Source organism: Schistocerca serialis, chromosome 2 (assembly GCF_023864345.2).
Source record: "Schistocerca serialis cubense isolate TAMUIC-IGC-003099 chromosome 2, iqSchSeri2.2, whole genome shotgun sequence".
Lineage (NCBI taxonomy): Eukaryota > Metazoa > Arthropoda > Insecta > Orthoptera > Acrididae > Schistocerca > Schistocerca serialis.
In genome coordinates this window covers 807,025,369-807,048,735 of record NC_064639.1, presented here as the reverse complement: position 1 = coordinate 807,048,735, position 23,367 = coordinate 807,025,369, and the positions used below count along the sequence as shown (strand labels likewise).

General features: G+C 44.2%; 1 pseudogene; it reads left to right on the top strand.

Annotated features, from left to right (window-relative positions):
• The first annotated feature begins 16,919 nt into the window (after window positions 1-16,919).
• LOC126459197 (5S ribosomal RNA) lies at window positions 16,920-17,037 on the top strand (annotated as a pseudogene).
• Window positions 17,038-23,367: the final 6,330 nt, after the last annotated feature.

The window sequence follows — 23,367 nt, the reverse complement described above, 5'->3', positions numbered from 1 at the left end:
AGGTAAACTGGGCTCAGCTCCTTTTGCCACACCAGCAATTTCGCCATCTTCGGCTTAAGCTGTTATAAGACTTCTGGGAGATGTAGAGATACTCTGTCTTAGGCTGAAACCTTTTGAAAGAGACTCACTGTCTGCGCTTGTTGATTTATTCTTGTAGATCCGTGCAGAGAAATGCATACACCCGCGCCACACAGCTAGCACAGCAACACACGTACACGTGCACACAGAGATTTTCTCAGAATGCAGATGGGAGGTATGTGTAAATAAAGTCTCGTTGCTGGTTACACAGTTGCGGGAGCCTTTCTCACACCGGTAGCGGCTGTAGTAGCTCTTAATCCAAAAAGCTTAGACTGTAATTACTCCGTTATCTCAGCGTTTCATCCAGCGCCTAAATAGCACAGCAGCAGATTAGACAGTGTGAGACTGATTCTGTTTAATCTCTACTCGTATGCAAGAGGCATGAAAATAATTTCTTTTCAAACGTAGTCTAAAACATTGTCAGAGAAGACGAAAATTTGATACAGAATAATTGTGTAAATGGGTGAATTATATACAGGGTCAGCTCAAAGTCTTTCCCTGATTATAAAAATTTATGACAGAATAACCGTTTGACATAATAAGTTACATTTGATGCCGTTACATAGGTTAGTGTTACTAGATGTTTTTTAAGACAACTTACTTTAGTAAACCTCAACGTGTGCTCCCTTGGTAGCTCGGAGAATGTCGAGGCGGAATTCCAGTTTCCGTCAGGTGTTTCGTAACATGTGTTCTATCACAGTACTCACAGCAGCTTGTATCCTAGCCTTCAGTTCGTCGACGTCAGCAACTGGTGTGACGAGGACTCTGACCTTGATATAGCCCCAGAAAAGAAGTCAAGGGGCGGAATGTCTGGAGAGGGGAGTAATGTCCGGATCGGTGGATTGGAAGGAACGGTCCAACACCCTGGCGACCCCGCTCTCCAGACATTACGCCCCTTGACTTTTTTTTCTGGGGATATATCAAGGTCAGAGTCCTCGTCACACTGCTGACGTCGGCGAACTGATGGCTAGGATACAAGCTGCTGTGGGTACTGTGACAGAACACATGTTAGCCAGCCTGAGTGGGCGAGCGGTTCTAGGCGCTACAAAAAAAATGGTTCAAATGGCTCTGAGTACTATGGGACTTAACTGCTGTGGTCATCAGTCCCCTAGAACTTAGAACAACTTCAACCTAACTAACCTAAGGACATCACACACATCCATGCCCGAGGCATGGCTACGGTCGCAGGTTCGAATCCTGCTTCGGGCATGGATGTGTGATGTCCTTAGGTTAGTTAGGTTTAAGTAGTTCTAAGTTCTAGGGGACTGATGACCTCAGATGTTGAGTCTCATAGTGCTCAGAGCCATTTGAACCAAGAACACATGTTACGAAACACCCGGCGGGAACTGGAATACCGCCTCGACGTTCTCCGAGCTACCATGGGAGCACACGTTGAAGTTTACTAACGTAAGTGGTCTTATAAAAATAGTAACAATTACCTATGTAACGGCATCAAATGTAAATTATTATGTCAAACGGTTATTCTATAATAATTGTTATAATCAAGGCAAGACTTTCTGCTCACCCTGTATAACTGATTCATAATTCATACTGTCTAGCAGGTGTTTACATACAGGTTTTATAACTATTAAAATGAAAAACTGATTTAAAACTCCAATAGTCCGCAACTGCTGTATTTACTGAAGTCGATTAGAGACTCACACCATTGGTTACCCAACTTTAAGTTGTATCTTCTTGTGTAGGTAGTTCTATTTTATGGTACATGAACTACTACAGAATGCCGCAGAGTAACAGCTGGTGTGACTAGGGAAAGTTTTCAGCGTTCTTCAGTTGGTAAAAAACGATCATCGCTGATGAATGTCCAGTTTGTGTTGATGTCACGGTGAACTGTGATCACTTCACCGATTTAAATACAGGGTGACATTTATTGAAGTACACGAAAAAAAAAACGTAAATTAGTTACAAACAACGGCATGCACACACTTTATTCAACATGTAAACCTCACTGTAGGTATTCGGATTTAGGATGTGATGTGTTCGATATGATATGCCTGCCACCATTGACGATGATGTGGTGCAGAAAAACAGCGGAATTCTACATGACCCGCTGAAGAGACGGAATATCGATGCTATCGATGACCTCCTGAATGGCTGTCTTCAGCTCAGCCATGGTTTTTGGGTTATTGTTGTACACCTTGTCTTTAATATAGCCGCACAAAAAGGAGTCGCATGTGTTCATATCCGGAGAATATGGCGGCCATTCGAGGTCCATGCCAGTGGCTTCTGGCTATCCCAGAGCCAGAATGTGGTCCCCAAAGTGCTCCTCCAAGACGTCAAACACTGTTCTGCTTCGATGGGGTCGAGTTCCGTCTTGTATGAACCACATCTTGTCGAAAGTTAAGTCCCATAGTGCTCTGATCCATTTGAACCATTTGAACCCGTTAAGGGTGAAGAGACTTCACGTTGGCGAAATCCGGATTCTCAGTCCCCCAAATGAGCCAATTTTGATTATTGATGAACCCATCCAAATGAAAGTGGGATTCGTCGCTAAACCAAACCATACAGCGCATATTAATTGCCATCATGCCCAGTTGCCAGCCGTTCTGTTTTAACGACCTAACGCGAACCGTGCATACGTTACGACGATTTTATTTCATATAGTTCAATAATTGTCACCCTGCATGCTCCTGTGGGCTTATGTTAGGCAACGGACGATGCCCCTTGTAAATGTCATCCAGGAAATTAGTACACTTTTTACGTCCACATCCCCATTACTAAAATGTCATCCAGGAAATTAGTACACTTTTTACGTCCACATCCCCATTACTAAAATTCACATTTCAGTGCTTAGTAGAGGATTCATCGAACAGCTTTCAGACTATTTCTCTGCCGTTGCAATATTGAACAGCACTTGGGAAAAAACACTTAATTCTTTCCGTGCGAGCTCTGATTTTTCTTATATTATAACCATGGTCATTACTCTCTACGTAGCTGGAAGTAAACTAAATATATTCGCCTCCGGAGGAGAGAGTTGGTGATAGAAATTTCTTGAAAAGGTTGCGCCGCCACGAATAGCGCCTTTGCTTCAATGATTGCCACTCCAATGCACTTATCATATCCGTGACACTCTCTCCCCTGTTTTGTGATGATACAAAACCAGCTGCCCTTCTTTGAATTTTTCGATGTCCTCCGTTAACCCTATACCGCAAGATTCCCATGCAGTGCAGCAATACTCCAGGAGAGGACGGACAATCATAGCGTGGGAAACCTATTTAAAACGTTTGCTGTGTGTTCTGAGAGTTCTGCTAAAAAACTCAGACTTTGGTTCGTCTTGCCAGCATTATTTTCTGTGTCATGGTTCCAATTTTAGTTTTTCGTTGTCGTTATCACTAGGAACAATTAACAGTCTAAAAAACAAAGCTTTCTATAATGAAATAAGGTTTATTTATAAGTCGTATATCACCCGAAATCCAGTAGAAACAGTAACCAGTCACTCTGTTCTTTCATTTCATTCAGAGCTGACATCTAACATCCTCAGGGGAAATGTTTCGGCCATAGATTACATGCAATCCTATTACGCAATGTGAGATATTTGGTGTCTGTGCACTGTGTGTTTGCACTGACGATTGGTTCGTCGCCACAAATTAACTCTTGCTAATTAAACTTCAATGTACTTTCTTTACTACATGTCGCTGTTCCCTCTTCCTACTTTTAAGGTTGTGTCATTCAACTGTCTTTAAGCTGAGTTGACGCTTATATTGACTGGCACGTCTTGAGACGTGCAAGATGAAATGACTGCAAATGTCAGAGCCGCTTTTCCACAGAGCTGACACTTCTGTAGCAGTGAGACACATTGGGATTTAAGTTCTCTGGTCTATTAAAGGTTAGGTGGTAAACTTAAACAGTCTGATACATCACGGTGAACTTTTTTCTCACAGGACTGTAGTACGTCCCTCGCTCTATCTCTATCTCTCTCTCTCTCTCTCTCTCTCTCTCTCTCTCTCTCTCCATGTACGGTCATTAACCCAGTTGTAGACTCCTTCTCAACATCCTATTGGTGTAGCAAGTCAGGCACCAGCGTAATTTATCAGCTCACTAGTTTCAATCCTGGATGGTACAGGAAAAACGACTTGCTGTGTTCTAATGGCTCTATTGATATCAGTTGACACTATGTAAGCCGCGCCGGGTAGCCGAGTGGTCTAGGACGCCTCGTAGCGGTCCGCGCGGTTTCCCCCGTCGTAGGTTCGTGTCCTTCCTCGGGCATGGTTGTGTGTGTTGTCCATAGCGTAAGTAAGTGTAAGTTGGATTAAGTAGTGAGTAAGCTTAGGGACCGATGACCTAAGCAGTTTCGTCCCATAAGACCTTGCAACAAATTTACAAATTTGCACTATGTAAGGCGCATAAGGCACGTACATGGCATGGGAACCGAAAGCCGTTAAACGACATGAAAAGGTAAAAGACAGTATCAGCTTGCTTTGTACACGTCAGTAACTTCAAACGGGACGGAACGATCAACAGCATGGAAATGGGCTTGTCATACCACGACGCTCATTTAGTTCACGGCATTCGATAAAGAGAGAGCTTAGGTATGCACTTAAGTGCTTTACTACCCATTAAATAAGAAATTGGAACTCTAAACATTAGCAACAAAGAAAGTGTCAATAAACAGCGCAAAACAATCAGTTGCAAGGACTCGAATAATAGGTTCTCCTTCTTCTCCATACGATCTAGGATGCGCGATGAAATCTACGAGGGCTGTCTGAAAAGTAATGCCTCGGAATATCTTATGTAAAAGCTCTTAAAGCTTTTTAAATAAGACAAACATAATTAACAATATACATATTTATTATTGATGTCTAAATATTTATTTCTCGTCGTAGTCGCCATGGCGACGAACACATTTCTCCCAAGGAGAGACAAGTTTGTTGATACCGTCTCATCACTTCGTCACTATCAATGGTTCAAATCGCTCTGAGCACTATGGGACTTAACTTCTGACGTCATCAGTCCCCTAGAACTTAGAACTACTTAAACCTAACTAACCTAAGGACATCACACACATCCATGCCCGAGGCAGGATTCTAACCTGCGACCGTAGCGGTCACACGGTTGCAGACTGTAGCGCCTAGAACCGCTCGGTCACTCCGGTCGGCCATCCCTAACAATGTGAAGTCCTATACGGTGTTCTTTAAGTTTTGGAAACATATGAAAACCGGATGGGGCCAAATTGGGACAGTACGGAGGATTTAAAAGCCATAAATTCAACCCATTCCTAGGTATTACAATTATTAACGACTTAAATTAGAAGCAACACATAGAAAATGTGATGGGAAAGGCTAACCAAAGACTGCGTTTTACTGGCAGGACACTTAGAAAATGTAACAGACCTACCAAGGAGACTGCCAACACTACGCTTGTCCGTCCTCTTTCGGAATACAGCTGCGCGGAGTGGGATCCTTACCAGATAGAACTGACGGAGTACATCGAAAAATGTCAAAGATAGGGAGCACGTTTTGGATTATCGCGAAATATGGGAGAGAGTGTCACAGAAATGATACAGGATTTGGGGTGGAAATCATTAAAAGAAAGGCGTTTTTCGTTGCGACGGAATCTTCTCACGAAATTCCAATCACCATCTTTCTGCTCCGAATGCGAAATTATTTTGTTGACACCGACCTACATAGGGAGGAACGATCTCCACGATAAAATAAGGGCAATCAGAGCTCGTATGGAAAGATATAGGTGTTCATTCTTTCCGCGGGCTGTACGAGATTGCAATAATAGAGAATTGTGAAGGTGGTTCGATGAACCCTCTGCCAGGCACTTAAATGTGATTTGCAGAGTATCCATGTAGATGTAGATGTAAATCGATGACAGTGAACCACAGGCATCGGAGTTTTGCAGATGTCGAAGTGCTCATGTGTGGGCTGGCTTTTCTATGCTGAAGGAGAGAGTGCTCCACGTAAGGACGAATTGTTCAACTTCGAAATGCGATTACAACACGATCAACATAGTTACGTTACACACTGACAAATTGCGTTCTACACTTCGGAGCCCTCTAGCAGCAGAGGGCTGTAAATATGTAGACGTGAAGAATAAAGACGTAGAATTAAAATAAAATTTGTTTTATTTTGAAGGTTCTAAGAGTTTTCACAAAAAATATTCAAATACATTACTTTTCAGCACGTCCTCACCGTAGCACCTAGCACACGGGGGGGGGGGGGGGGGGGTCCGAAGAGAGGAGGACGTCGAACAGCTACTCAACGAACAGATTTCTATATAACACAGCAAATAGTGACATTTCGTGGGGAGTCAACTGCGCACTAACACCTGAATTCAGAAACACACCTGAGGGCTTGCAGCAGACAATTCGGTGTTACATGTCCTGCTTAAAGCCACCTCACAGGTACAGAAGAGGTCCGTTCGTGTGCCTGAATAATACTTTCGACGCCAAGTTGACGAGATTATTAACTCGCCCACTCACAGCTGCTGCGAAATTCACGTGATCGCTTCACGTGATCACCGGGAAAATCTCCCCGACTCTTCGCCTGTTCTCGTTGTGCAGTCCCATGGCAAGCATACGGCAAGCTGGTAGCTCATACAATAAATCCTATTCACAAAATTGATAGAAAGTTGATAGTATGTCGTAAATTATACCTAATGTTACAAATTATTCAATTTTCCCTCTTTCTTGACAGACAATGTGTGAGATAATACCAAATCCTGGTAGAATTGAAATGTAAACCTCTGGGTGCCCAATGAATCAAAATAAGTGTTGATATAGCGTTGGGTGCTGAATAATTCAAACAGTGCTGCAACGAGAGAATTTTAGTGGATGAAATTATTAAATTCTACATGGCACCATTTTAAGCCAATTTCTGTTTCGTATATAAACTACTCAAAAAGCCGGCCTCTGTGGCCGATCGATTCCAGGCGCTTCAGTCCGGAACCGCGCTGCTGCTACGGTCGCGGGTTCGAATCCTGCCTCGGGCATACATGTGTGTGATGTCCTTAGGTTAGTTACGTTTAAGTAGTTCTAAGTTGTAGGGGCTGATGACCTCAGATGTTAAGTCCCATAGTGCTTAGAGCCATTTACTACTCAAAAAGTTTTGTACCACTTGCGCACATGTGGGTATGTGTGTGTTCAGAGTAAGGGGACCAGGCAATGAGAGAATAAGTATTATAAAAGTAGAATGCTTGTTGGAAAGCGCACACGTGAAATGTAAAATATTCAATACGTGCATTTTAGTATGGTTGAATACTCATTGGCGTGCTGTCTACATGATGTTCGAGATATTTCTATTCATCACCTGTTCATTTTTCGATGGTGGCGCTGCTGAAGTCATCCAGTGTGTGAGTAGAGTTTTGAGCGGAGTTTCTGCGATGTTGCACCTCAAGTTTCGGCAAGCCCCATGCGTGCTTAATTGGTTTCAAATCAACAGACACCGATAGCAGTTCCTTTCGGTGTCTAGCTGCTAGAGCAAGATTTTCAAAAGGAGGGCGCAGAGCGTCCATTCAGTATTTTCTTGAAACACGAAACCATGACCGAAATGGTGACTGTAGGGCTGAACACAAAGTGTTGCGATTATGATGTACAGCAATAAAATTCCCTTATTAGCAATGAGACGCGACCGACAGGCATTCACTTACTGGCAGAAAGCATGGTTCACTTCCCTTCTCAACCGCCGAGACTGCATTGCTTGATAATTATTGAAATGAGAATATGTTTTTACTATAACAAGTTTTCAAATCGGATTAAAAAGTATAAAATAATTTCTCCTAGCCCCATACAGATTTCTAACACCATACAGACAATCTTCAAATCTGTACTTGTTAATTTGTGATGGCTATGAGAATACTTGAAAGATTTATAACGAGAAACGTAGGGCGCTTGCTGCACATAACTGGTGCATGAGTAGTTACCCCCTAAATACATTGACCAGTCACATTAATGGTACCGCCAGTCAAAAGGTTGAATTACCACTTATTACAGCGCCGACTGCTGCGAGACGTGCAAGAAGAGAGTCAATAAGGTTCTGGAAGGTACCGATAGAAATGTGGAACCATGCCGTCTACAGTGCTGCTGTATCCAACTGCTCTAGGTTTCTCGGTTCAGGACCTAAGTCGCGAGCAGCCTGATCGAGATGTTTTAATCTGGGAAGTTCAGTGGCCAGGGGAAAAGGGTGAACTCGTCCTGATGTCCTTCGAACCACGCACGTATACTGCAAAGTGTGTGACACATTGCGTTATCCTGCTGGAAGCTGCCAGTTAGCCAACGGCCTCGCCGCAGTGGTAAAACCGATACCCGTCAGATCACCGAAGTTAAGCGCTGTTGGGCTGGGCTAGCACGTGGATGGGTGACCATCAGGTCTGCCGATCGCAGTTGGCAAGCGAAGTGCACTCAGTTCTTGTGAGGCAAACTGAGGAGCTACTTGATTGAGAAGTAGCGGCTCCGGTCTCGGAAACTGACATACGGCCGGGAGAGCGGTGGGCTGATCACATGGCCCTCCATGACTTCCGCAAAGCGTGTGATACAGTTCCCCACAGTCGTTTAATGAACAAAGTAAGAGCATATGGACTATCAGACCAATTGTGTGATTGGATTGAAGAGTTCCTAGATAACAGAACACAGCATGTCATTCTCAATGGAGAGAAATCTTCCGAAGTAAGAGTGATATCAGGTGTGCCGCAGGGGAGTGTCGTAGGACTGTTGCTATTCACAATATACATAAATGACCTTGTGGATGACATCGGAAGTTCATTGAGGCTTTTTGCGGATGATGCTGTGGTATATCGAGAGGTTGTAACGTTGGAAAATTGTACTGAAATGCACGAGGATCTGCAGCGAATTGACGCAGGGTGCAGGGAATGGCAATTGAATCTCAATGTAGACAAGTGTAATGTGCTGCAAATACACAGAAAGAAAGATCCCTTATCATTTAGCTACAATATAGCAGGTCAGCAACTGGAAGCAGTTAATTCCTTAAATTATCTGGGAGTACGCATTAGGAGTGATTTAAAATGGAATGACCATATGAAGTCGATCGTCGGTAAAGCAGATGCCAGACTGAGATTCATTGGAATAATCCTAAGGAAATGCAGTCCGAAAACAAAGGAAGTAGGTTACAGTACACTTGTTATCCCACTGGTTGAATACTGCTCACCGGTGTGGGATTCGTACCAGATAGGGTTGATAGAAGAAATAGAGAAGATCCAACGGAGAGCGGCGCGCTTCGTTACAGGATCATTTAGTAATCGCGAAAGCGTTACGGAGATGATAGATAAACTCCAGTGGAAGACTCTGCAGGAGAGACGCTCAGTAGCTCGGTACGGGCTTTTGTTGAAGTTTCGAGAACATACCTTCACCGAGGAGTCAAGCAGTATATTGCTCCCTCCTACGTACATCTCGCGAAGAGACCATGAGGATAAAATCAGAGAGATTAGAGCCCACACAGTAGCATACCGACACTCCTTCTTTCCACGAACAGTACGAGACTGTAATAGAAAGGAGAACCGATAGAGGTACTCAAGGTACCCTCCGCCACGCACCGTCAGGTGGCTTGCGGAGTATGGATGTAGATGTAGATATCCGCAATGAGTAACTCCTATGGGCTTAGGATGACACGGCGGCCGGTCGGTACCATTGGGCCTTCATGGCCTGTTCGGACGGAGTTTAGTTTGGTTTTTAGTTGTCAGTTGCTATCTTGCAGAGAAAAATGAGACTCTTTGTAGAGGTGTACATGGTCCCCAGGGATAGATGAGTACTTGTGTTGATCCATTGTGCCCTCCGAAATGACGAGATCACCGAGAGAATCCCACGAAAACATTTCCCAGACTATATAACGCTCCCTGCTCTGGGCTGGACCCTTTGCTTTGCGACGTTTCACGCCGTACACGTCAATGGATAATTCTCCCACAGAGCATAAAACGTGATTCATTTGAGAAGACCATCCATCGCCACTCAGCGAATGTCCAGTCGCGGTACTGGCGTGCAAATTCCAGCCGACGAGCAGCAGTCAGCATGGGAGCATGAACGAGAAGTCCGCTGCAGAAGCCATTACGCAGCAACAGCCGTTGAGGAGACACGGTCGGTAGCCCATTAGCTCATCTGGGCCGTCAGTTGCCCAACAGCTGCACGTCTATTCGCGCGTACACATCTGCACAGTACACATCTTCACAGACCTCGTTCACCCCTGACACCTATTGCGCGAGGTGCACCACAGTTGCATCGGGCAGTTTCGGATAGCGCCATTTTCCATGTACGGTTTCCTTTAACCACAGCAGCACACGAACAGTTTCAACCATAGCCATTTCGGAAATTACGTATTGCATGCGCCCGTATTGTATTCATCTATATGTAGACTTGTCAACGAAATTAAACACTGTCGGGCTTGACTAGGTCTTACGGGGAGGTTTACTACCTTTGGCCAGAAAAAAGCATGTTATTTTGAGAATTTTTTTCTCGGAATGTGTTATAGATATCACTGTCAAATTTGGTCAAAATGTGTATTGATATTTCCTCTACAAACTGGCATTTTTTCGATCGGAAATGTCGAAGAGCAAAGGCGGAAGTGCCGTTGGAACGAAACAAAATTTCGATGTAGAACTCCAAGCCCGGTACGTCACAGGTCAGCTGGCTCGTCTGAAATCAAAATCGAGTTGACGTTAGCGAAGTATATAGGCTTCTTTACGAGCTGTCTCTCGCTTAGGTTATTGGGAACATAGGAAACAAAACGGCGGCCATTTGAAAAAAAAAGGGTTTTTTCTTCGATTTTTCGACTTCGTCGGCCAAGTAAAAATATTTATAGTTGATGGATCGTAATAAAAGTGATACGACTCCTAGACAATTTAGTTAGCTTTGTCGGAAACAAATAATCATGCCAATCGGTTCAGTAGATTTGAAGTTACCATACCACGTGATAAAAAAGACGTCATTTCCAGAAAAACGCGTTTGAAGTTTTGACTACATATAAATGCAATATTATCCAACGTACGTTCAATCGGCTATTCCGGGTCCATAAACTAGTCCTTCCTCTTCCTCATAGAGGGCATTCTGCTCGTTTTGGGCCATCCGGTGTTGCTCCAGAACCGCTCGTACAGCCGGTGACAAGCGGTTTTCGGCCGCCTGAATCCGGTGGTCGTCCGAATGCGTGGCGAACTGCGTCGAATAGAGCCCCAGGGCGACGTTCATCGTTGTCATGGTCTTCAGAATTGCTCAATACCCTTCGTTGATGCTGCTCACTGCCAGGAAAGTAGCAATCTCCGCAGTTTTCGCACCAGAACGCAAATGCCTGGGGGCTGACTTCCAAACACACGTGTTCAATCTTTCATTTGAATTTTGTGCGTTTCCTCCCAAGAACCGGTACAATAACTCGTCCTCCGAAAGCAAAAACCCTAGTGCGCGAAAAAGGCCGATTTCAGGCACGTGTATTTTTTTGCTCAACCGCGAGTAACAAACATTTTAGTTCCGTATTCGGAAATACCGTTTCAGGGGTGGATTCTACACAATTTTATGGATCCAAAAATGCAATTTAAAAAAAATTGATTTTTTGAACCAAAAGATAGTAAACCTCCCCTTAACTGGGTGACTGTTCGTGCCTGCCGAGTGCTGCTGGCAAGCGGGGTGCACTCAGCCCTTATGAGACAAATTGAGGAGCAATTCGATTGAGAATTAGCGGCACACAGCGCGAAAACTAATACTGGTCGGAGTGCAGACCACATGCCCCTCCATATCCGCATACAGTCAGATCTTCTAGCTGAGGAAGACGCGGCGGTCAGTCGGTACTGCTTGGCCTTTCGAGGCTTGTTCGAATGAAGATCTGTATGAAAATTCCATCAAAAATTAGTAATACTCAAATTAACAAAAAGCAATCTGACAATTCTCGTGTGTAGTTCTACAGACACCCACAGTTATAAAGCACAACGGAACAGTTTGCTCCGTTTAACATCTCCTAGATTACCAAGAAAAACTCATAGTCATCCTTTTGTGTATAAAATTGTGTTTCATTGAAATGCCATCGCAACTCCAGAGCACCACAGAACAGGTAAATAAAATGTTGAGTAGCTGCCATCTTGAAGATCTCAAAGTGACATACCTTCTTTGAACTCAAAATAATTTACTAATTCAAAAATTTGCTCTTTGTGAGCTTCTACAACGAATAGAAATGGTTTTTTGAGTGAAAAAGGCACGTAGCTACGAGAATATTTAGTTTAAGAAAACTCACGTAGGTATTGGGTTATACATCATGCTTGCTCTCTTCTACTATGTGATAAAATTGATGCTTCAGTTAATCAAATTTTCGTAATTTTCTAATCTGAAATAAAGATATGAGATTTGCACTAACTTTGGCGACGTAATTCAGAATTCACAGAAGATTTACACAGTCCAACTGATCGTTGCACAACCACCTGCTACCCTCATCAAAGTCATAAAGAGATCGAACCCTTATTACAAGTTTGAAAATGGTACGAAAAATCGTAGAACTATCAGGTAAATAAAGTACCACCCTACTACAGGCGATCATGAGTTAAATTAAGTTCATAAATAGACCAAAATCTGCCACATGAAGATCGTAGCCGTGAAGCCAATTTGCTACACAATCCACCAGAAGACCTGAACATCCACCTTGTTCCAATGTAACACGCCAAGTCGAAGAGAAGTTCTCTTTACCTTGTGTTGCTATACAGGGAAATAGAGAGCAGCGGTATGTGCTTCTTGTTCTTATGTCCTCAATACGAACTTATTACTGCACTCACGCGCAGCTCTGTCTCCCCCTTTCAGTGAATCAGTATATCACCACTTCATACCAGTGTCGTGCTTTCTATCCACAGAAGTGCAAAATAGACTACATCAGCTGTCTGATCGTCACACACAGCTTCTAGTGACCATTTCCTGGCCTGCACTGTGTGCCTACTCGTAACCACTCCGACTGTCTGTTACTCTCCAACTGCCATTTTCTCATTTCGAAAAAGGTAGCCTGCCCCATGAGGCGACCACACCGTCAGTTTCATTGGTTGAACTAAAACTTTCTCCTAAGATCACAGCCCTAAGTGTAGCCATCGTAGCAGAGTTAATGCGGAAATCGCTCAATGTATTACTGATACAAAAGCGTAAGTGCATGCCAGCAGTCGATTTGTAAATAAATGGAACTTATGAAAGATGGGTGATTACAGCCGACGCTTATCAATGTTTTTCATTATTAAACTCACGAGTACTGTAGTAGTTATTAAAATTTCACAAGCACAGACATTTAGGACTGTCTGTATAGGGTTAGGAATCTGTACAGTGATAAGAGCTACGTTATGCTTTTTAGTCCTATTTAAAAACGTGCTGTATTAAAATTTTATTTTTGTTTTATATGTATACGTTACCTTTCTTTCCACGAGTTCACCGAACGAGGTGGCGCAGTGGTTAGCACATTGGACTCGCATTCGGGAGGACGACGGTTCAATCCCGCGTCCGGCCATCCTGATTTAGGTTTTCCATGATTTCCCTAAATCACTCCAGGCAAAGTCCGGGATGGTTCCTGTGAAAGGGCACGGCCGACTTCCTTCCTCGTCCTTCCCTAATCCGATGAGACCGATGACCTCGCTGTTTGATCTCTTCCCCCAAACAATCCAATCCAATCCAATCACACAAGTTTGCCGATGTATGCATGAGTCACATACACTGCACTCACTCTTTCATCCGTCCCTCTCTCTCCATCTTCTCTCTGCTCAGCTGTGGCCATCTGCTCGCAAACTGCCTGGAATGCGCTCCGCTAGTACTTACGCAACATGCTGGTTCTGCTGAGCAGTCGAGATGTCAGGTGTTATCAACCTTTTTCACTCCCATCTGCACCCCTCACCCCTATCAAAGAGACCAACAATAAAGCATTCCATCCAGGTCCGAGAGATGTGTGAAATCTAAAGTTACTAGCTCATGGGGTAGTGGGGGGTTGGGTGGTTTGGGGAAGGAGACCAGACAGCGTGGTCATCGGCCTCATCGGATTAGGGAAGGATGGGGAAGGAAGTCGGCCATGCCCTTTCAGAGGAACCATCCCGGCATTTGCCTGGACTGATTTAGGGAAATCACGGAAAATCTAAATCAGGATGGCCGGACGCGGGATTGAACCGTCGTCCTTCCGAATGCGAGTCCAGTGTCTAACCACTGCGCCACCTCGCTCGGTCATGGGGTAGTTTATAAAGGCAGTTGGAATATTTGCTCACAAAGTTTGTGGTTTACTTACCAATTCAAATTCAGATAGAATCCCATACTTTCAATGGCTGCCTCAATCATTATCGTCAATGTCTAAGCCTGACTGTACGAAAAATTTGTACTGAAGCAGAGACAGATTAGAAAGCGACCTATTAAAAACGTGTTAAAAATTTATTCATACCTGGGGCCCTCTATGCTGTTCTATAACGATCCTCAGGCGTCAGACAAGTCTTGCACTCTTCAGCAAAAACAAAGAGCGACACATTGACCTGTTCCACTCCAGATGTTCCCATGCCCATCTTCTTTGCACACCACTCTATGGGGTTTGTCGGAAGCACGTTTCGAAAACAGTGTGGAAGCAGTTGCTGACTGTCTGCGCAGAGCACATTGAGTCTCTTCCAACCAGACAGCAAACAATTCTGATGTGTTCTCCTCGGTTACCAACGAGCCATAATTTGTAGGTTGCCGCTGTTGACTGGAAGTGATCACTACATAGCGAATCTTCAATGTTATTTGTCTCACGGCAGCATCTCAATGTTTGAATGACGTCGCTTTAGTGTGAGTCAGTGCAGGGTGAATATAAATAATCATTAAATCAGTTAAACTACAGAGAGTTTCATTTTCTGTTGTCAGTTCACCGGTGAGAGGCTGTATTGCAGTCATTGAAACAATACAGTTGCCGCACAATACCACCTTGGAATTTTACAGACAAGTGACCTCTTCTTAAAAATATTTCACAATGTGGACACAGATTTTCGGTTATCGATTAATGTTTTTAGCATTTGTCATCAGAGGACTTCCCTTTTTGAGTTTGATCTGCTGAGCGGCGGTGTTTTAGACTTTCCAGTTCCAAAGGTAGGATTAAGAATTTGGAAACGTGCAGGGTAAAGGTCGTACCCATTTTCCGTTCTTTTTATTAATGATATATGACACAGAGCAAGTCTGAACTCTATTATGATCTTCCCTACATGAGGGACTACGGTCATACAGAATTTTTTTAAAGAAATTCTCGCCATCGACAGTTAAGTGTTCATTTATTGTACAAAATCTTGATTTCCGCTTTGTTGCCATGTACTCGTATCCTGTAATACGACAACTGATCAATGACACCTTAAATATGTTTCACGGACAGACCAGGTATATTTTAACATTTCAACCGGCACTTGAGAATGGCTAAAAAGCCGAAATCATGATTGTGTACAGTAAATAAATAATTAACAGAGAAATGGTGGAAATTTCCTTAAAAATTCTGAAGACCATATTTTTGTAAGGAATGAGCTGTTATATCCTTAGCCAGTGTCGTTCTCTCTTCATCTGAAACAGAGGTATGCGCAGACTACAGGTCTGACTCGCTACCAGCCGATACTAATGGCAATCAGCTCACTCTGTCTCTCTCTGCCTTCGGCTTTCACCGCAATTTCGAGAGCAGCTCTGGCTCATCCCCCGGCCGGCCCATCTCTCGCCGACTCCTGATTAATACCACCTCCCCCTCCCACCACGGCCGTACGCCATTGCCCGAGTGCTGACCACGGTAGCTCGCCTGGATCCCAACAGCACACAGCGTGCAGGGATTATCCCCGTCCGCTCACCTGCCCGGCTCTCGCCAGTCCGTGCCACGTGGACACGGAGGACACCGCCTGTGACATTTCACCGCGACGGCGTGAAAAACGCGGCGCCGTAAAATCGACGTTGCGCAGTCGCGCTTTGCTGACTGGTGTCGTATTTTCTAATGGCTGCACGGCATAAAATTTAGCCTATTGTTAGCAGTCAACATTCACGTAATGTGCCGCCAGAAGAAAAAATGCACCATAAGGAATACTGCGCATAATGCTAGAGAAAGTTCTGCTGTATATTTCCAGAAACTAGCGTGCTCTGACGTTCGTGAAAGGTGCAACTGACTTGTATGGTGGCGCCTGAAACTCTGGACCATTTGTTTTCTGTTTTTGAAAAAAAAAAAAGATCTGATAAGATCTTATGGGACCCATGCCCGAGGGAGGACTCTAACTTCTGACGGGGGAAGCTTCTCGGACCGTGACAAGACGCCCCAGACCACTCGGCTACTCCGCGCGGCCTCTGTTTTTGAAACGCACCCCGTAAGGAACGATAAAGGCGGGATGGGAGTGGGGGGATATGGCTGCTACTTGACCTTGGAGCTGGTTTATGTGGATATAGTGGTCCCAGAGAGAAAAACCACTGAGCTCTTTTCAAAATTCGATTTAAACCCAGAGCACAAAGTACGTACATCGGCACTTCAGCAATACAGGAAAAGTCATTTGTTATTAAAAACATTTCTTTCCTATAAAACAAAGCATCAGGGTAGTTAATTCCAAAGAACACAACAATTAGAGCTCTTACGTTAGAAAAAAAAAGGTTCAGTTAAATGGTTTGTATTAAGTTTTTTGATTCCAATCAGTTCTCGTCAATTACTCTTTTCTCAAAAGAGTTAAAACCCACTTATTGCAACGAGCCGCGTCAATAGTAACTTGACGTAATTTTATAAATTACTTTCTTTTAATTCTGTATCTCAAACAGTGGTGACTGACCAGTGAAACAGTTCGTAGCAAAGCTCATAGCATTAAGTAAGCGGCCGTGACTCTCTAATTAAACACTTAGGCTAATATCTTGAGCACGTAACTCAACCTTAAACAACCAGCCGTTATTAATTACCAGCTAATACTCTTTAGCCAACGACCTTGCCGCAGTGGTAATACCAGTTCCCGTCAGATCACCGAAGTTAAGTGCTGTCGGGCTGGGCTAGCACTTCGATGGGTGACCATCCGGTCTGCCGAGCGCTGTTGGCAAGCGGGGTGCACTCAGCCCCTGTGAGGCAAACTGAGGAGCTACTTGAGTGAGAAGTAGCGGCTCTGGTCTCGTAAACTGACATACGGCCGGGAGAGCGGCGTGCTGACCACATGCCCCTCCATATCCGCATCCAGTGACAACTGTGGGCTTAGGATGAGGGCGGCCGGTCAGTAACGTTAGGCCTCCAAGGTCTGTTCGGACGGAGTTTAATTTAGTTTTTAATATTCTTTAACCAACGCCGGCCGTAACTGGCAAGTGAAAGAAAGAATTAGATTATATATTGAAAAGCCTACACACTACTTAATCTAACTTAAACTAACTTACGCTATGGACAACACACACACTAATACCCGAGGGAGAACTCGAACCTCCGACGGCGGCAGACGCACGGACCGTGACAAGGCACCTGAGACCACGTGGCTACCCCGCGCGGTGAAGAGAACGTCCAAGAACAATTGGGAATATGAGTATATGAATAAGCATATTTTTTAGGCATGGACGCCTGTAACTAACCACTGAAAGAAGCAAGCTAAACATTTAAAAGCAAATAACATAGCATTAAACAGGCAGCCACATCTGCGCAACAGCCAACTTGACACACAATACCAGGCGTGATGTTACTGACAAGGGAAACTCCCCATCACAACCCACTCAGATTTTTTGGTACTGTCCAAGGATATGAAGTGCAATATAAAGTAATCGGGAATAGCAATGGCGTTTGGTTAAGTGGTCAGGGTGGTGGACTGTCAAGCAGGCCAGCCGTATTCAAACCTCCCTCACGACACTTTTTTTTTGTTTTTGCTATATTCAAGTTAGTGACTGTGTTGTGGTGTAACGTCCGTTTGCAACAACGAGTTGTAAGGAAGGGACCTATAACGACAGTTGATTCTGCACAGGTACTGTATTAGCAGTCGAAAGGAAGTGGCTTTTGAATGGGGGCCGCAAATGTTTGATGACAAGGCCACAAGTCAACCGAATCCTCCACCGGTGTGGTGTGTCATGCATTGCATTAGTGACAGTACGTGCGTCATATGATGGGAATCTCTTACCGACGCATCTAATTTGCCCGCCTGGTGACTAAGATATGTGCCTCAGTGCCAGATTTAGGTATTCGTATGAATATGAACGTGATCACTCCAAAGGAAATGATGAAAACGTAGTAGTTTGTCACATAAGCTGCACGAAATGAACGCAACGTGTCACAATCACACATTTTCTCTGTGCTCTGACAAAACATATGTTTTTAACGCTTTAGAAGACGTGTTCCGTTTCTGAAGTTTTGGCTCTTGGGTTCCTTTGTTGTAACATGGTTCACACCCGTTTATTTATTTATTTTTTTTTTCATTTCTGTGAGACGTCTATGTGGTATTTCGCCTGCTCTCGCTATTCATCACGTTTACTTGCGACGGTAAGATATTCTTATCATGTGTCTCACATTTTGTAACCAGTGTGTAGTATGGCAACTGCTGAGACAACAGAAAGAGAGTAAACATTTGAATGACAGTGAATAAAAAAAAAAGGAAATTGGAATAAGAGGGCATTGAACACGGCTCGACCGCTTCAGAGACCAACATCGTGACGCTTAACCACGTTGCCGAGACTGTTGATAGTCGTTCAGTATAGCAATTCTTAAGCTTGGACCGTTCACTGTTTTACTTTTTTTTATTTTTTTTCACAGTTCATTTCATTTTTTTCTGTTCCCATGCTTGATCCATGTTCATTTTTTGACGGGCTATCCACTGAGCCATCTTACCACTAAATCTGAGGGGGTGCGATGGGGAGTTTTCCTTGTGAGAGAACGCCAAAGAACAACTGGGAGTATGAATCTATGAATAACCCAATATTTCTTAGACACAGACTGGCGTAGCTGACTGGTACAATAACCAGTCAAGTCTAATGGTTCAAATGGCTTTGAACACTACGGGACTTCACATCGTAGGTCATCAGTCCCCTGGGACTTAGAACTACTTAAACCTAACTAAACTAAGGATATCACACACATCCATGCCCGAGGCAGGATTCAAACCTGCGACCGTAGCAGCCCCGCGTTTCCGGACTGCAGCGCCTACAACCGCACGACCACCGCGGCCGGCAATAAAATCTAATCTTCACAAGAAATGTAGCGTATTATTATCCATGGGTAATGATACATGGCCCTCCAAACTTTCACTCACCTCATACACAATGAAAGGCGCCGTTTTACGTCACTTTTTCCAGTTGACAATGTCTTCACAGACATTGCAAGGTAATGCCATGTGCTAGGCAAATCACAGAGAGCACTATAACAGACAAAAAAAAAAAAAAAAACCCGCTAGATTCAGCATAATTTACACTGCCCGTTTACCCAAAGGCTTCAATAAAGAAACACACGCTGTACACAACTGCATTTAACAGAGAACCTTCGAGACACATCAGTGCCCAAAACACAGCAGGATTACGATGACTGGGCAAGATAGCCAAGCGGTTAAAGGCACTACAGTCTGGTACCGCGCGACCGCTACGGTCGCAGGTTCGAATCCTGCCTCGGGCATTGATATGTATGATGTCCTTACGTTGGTTAGGTTTAAGTAGTTCTAAGTTCTATGGGACTGATGATCTTAGAAGTTAAGTCCCATACTGCTCGGAGCCATTTGAACCATCTGACTGGGCAAGAGTCAAGGAACTTCCTTAAAATGTTCCGGATTGCTCACCGTAGTTTCACAGACAAGCAGTACTCCAATCCATATGGCAGCCTTTATCGCAACTAAACGCCGAAGCCGGTGCCACAGCCACGAACCCTGAGCCAGCAGACTTCCTCGGTCTGCCGCATTCGCTTCCGTTAACAGCGGCCACCCGCCCCCCGTCGCGCTGTCATCCGCTGCAGGCGTATACACTACACCGACCACCAAAGCTGGCGGCCCGCAGCGTGCCCTCTGTACGCTACATCTGCCTCTCTGTCCATATCATCTCACTTCAAATTACACTCTGAGGTCACAGAAGTCACGGGATACCGATAAGCACATATACAGTTTGCGGGAGTAGTATAGATGTCATACAATGAAGGCTTTCACGACCGGATGGTACTATTGTTGATAATTCTTCCGGGCTATATGGCCGTGGTCGATGGAATTCTTCTATTCCTAACGTTTCGTCCAATACTACGTTGAACATCTTCGGAGGTATGGCTGGTCCTGCTGTCTCCTGCCGACAGGATTCAGCAGGACCAGCCGTACCTCTGAAGATGTTCAACGTAGTATTGGACGAAACGTTAGGAATAGAAGAATTCCATGGACCACGGCCATATAACCCGGAAGAATTATCAACAATAGTATAGATGTGTTTTTAAGTGTTCATTTGTGCACCATGATAATGCGACAACCGCGCCGGACACCCACGATTTCGACTGCGGTGAAGTATAGAAATTCAGAGCACTAGCGGATCTTCTTTTGTTTGCTTCACTGCTTCCTCAATGTACAGAATTAATAACATGGGTGATAAGCAACAAGCTATTCTCAATCCTTTCGTAAGATTGGTGTCCATTTCCTTCCACTCTTTTATCTAACCTGGTGTCTTGAAACACTCCCTTATTGACTAGTGGATTATAGCAGAAAAGTTTAAAATGGTTTTACCATGTGCAACTCATAAAGGCTGAACGGTTAATATTTGCACCGGAGCTGCTTCGTATCAAGTCCAACAAAGTTAATTAGGATGCCAGGTAGCAATAATCAGCACATACTTTGTTGTTAATATTCTATATCTTTTGTGTAAACAGCATGAATGAGGCAGTTACTCCCTTCATCTGACAAAGTAATAATGGTTGACTCATCACAGTTCGCCTATTAATGTCGTCAAAGGCCAATATTTTTCGTGTGGCACTGAATACACAATGCTCACCGCAGTCCAAATCGTGGGTGTCCGGCGCGGTTGCCACATTATCACGGTGCACAAATGAACACTTAAAAACATCAAACAAATCACTCAATTATCGCCATTTACGTATTAGTTGGAGGTCAGACCCACGGCTCTGGGTGACACACACATCCATTAAGCAGTTGTAAACTCGGTCGGCCGTCCTGCAGAATTCATCCCTGCTCGGTTGTTGTTGTTGTGGTCTCCAGTCCAGAGACTGGTTTGATGCAGCTCTCCATGCTACTCTATCCTGTGCAAGCTTCTTCATCTCCCAGTACCTACTGCAACCTACATCCTTCTGAATCTGTTTAGTGTATTCATCTCTTGGTCTCCCTCTACGATTTTTACCCTCCACGCTGCCCTCCAATACTAAATAGGTGATCACTTGATGCCTCAGAATATGTCCTACCAAGCGATCACTTCTCCTTGTCAAGTTGTGCCACAAATTTCTCTTCTATACAATACCTCCTCATAAGTTATGTGATCTATGCGTTCACTATGCTGTTTATAGTAGCTTACCCGCATTCCTATTTTTTTATTCATTATTAAACCTACTCCATCATTACCCCTATTTGATTTTTTATTTATAATCCCGTATTCACCTGACCAGAAGTCTTGTTCCTCCTGCCACCGAACTTCTCTAATTCCCACTAAATCTAACTTTACCTATCCATTTCCCTTTTTAAATTTTCTAACCTACCTGCCCGATTAAGGGATCTGACATTACACGCTTCGATCCGTAGAACGCCAGTTTTGTTTCTCCTGACAACAAAGTCCTACAGTGTGGTCCCCGCCCGGAGATCCGAATGGGGGACTATTTTACCTAGTGAACATTTTACCTTAGAGGACGCCTTCATCATTTAACAATACAGTAAAGGTGCATGCCCTAGGGAAAAATTACTGCTGTAGTTTCCGATTGCTTTCAGCCGTTCGCAGTACCAGCACAGCCAAGCTGTTTTGGTTACTGTTACAAGGCCAGATCAGTCAATCATCCAGACTGTTGCCCCTGCAACTACTGAAAAGGCTGCTGCCCTCTTCAGGAACCACACGTTTGTCTGGCCTCCCAACAGATACCCATGCGTTGTGGTTGCACCTACGGTACGATTATCTGTTTCGCTGAGGCACGCAAGCCTCCCCACCAACGGCAAGGTCCATGGCTCATAGGCTCATAGGGGGGGGGGGGGGGGGGGCGTAGGTGCTCGCTTAGGAGCCAAGAATTTACTTACTCGGTGTTTCAACATTGACTACTCTCTGGCACACTGGCTGCTCGATTATGGATAGTACCTACTGCGACCTGCGTGAGGCAAAGGTATATTGTTCTCAATACGCAAGGGGCGGTTGACCCTTTACAGTCTGTAGATGTTGCAGATAAATCTTGTCTCGTAGTTTTTTATTGCTGATGCCGTCATAACTTGAGAGTGTATTCTACTTAATATTGTGAAGCATTTTTTAATCTGTTTATCCGCATATAATATTGCCAATAAATGGAACGTAGTACTTTGGGCTATTGTAACTTAGAGCTTCCAACTATAGAACACCCCGTGCACGATTGAAAAGATGAAAGAACTATGAAATGGCATCTGTTTCAGCTGTTCAATTGGCCTCACTAGCTGAGCGTTCCAAGTGCCTGCCAGTATCTGTCCTTGGCCGGAGGACATGAACAGACTGCACTGTCTCTCGTGATCAACTTGAAGCAGCCGGAAAGCTGGTAATGAATGAGTGGTGGAGCAATCTGTTGACCACCTGTCGCAGAACATCGCGTCCAGTGTAGTCTGTTGTAAGAGGGTGACAGACCGCCGATCGGGTCTTGGTTTGGAGTTAAAAGCTTCCAGTTGGGAATGTATCAAATCGTTTTTTTGCTACATAGTATTTTTGTAATCCACGTACAACGCACATGCTTCCTCCTTTTTTTAATAAAATGGGGAGTTGTTGGGAGCACCTAAAAACTGTTCATGTCTGTTCATGTTCTGCCTATTGGAGAAGAAGGATGTGAGGAGGAAACAAGCACCACTCTCAACACACAGTACAACCAACAGGGGTCAAGAATTTTGATTTGCACTTCGTACTTACTATCAAGAAAGGCGAAAGTGAAACAGACAGAAACGAACACATAAATAATACGTCTTGTCACAGATGTAATTGCCCTATATACTGAAAATGGCTCTGAACACTATGGGACTTAACATCTGAGGTCATCAGTCCCCTAGAACTTAGAACTGCTTAAACCTAACTAACCTAGGGACATCACACACATCCATGCCCGAGGCAGGATTCGAACCTGCGACTGTAGCGCCTACAACTGCTCGGCCACAAAGGCCGGCGCCTATATACTGACATTTTCACTAAAGGCACAGATTGCTATAACAGTCCACAATTTTTATTTTCAGAAAAACCATCCGATTTTGCAAGGGCGTATCATTCACATGCACGCATATACACTT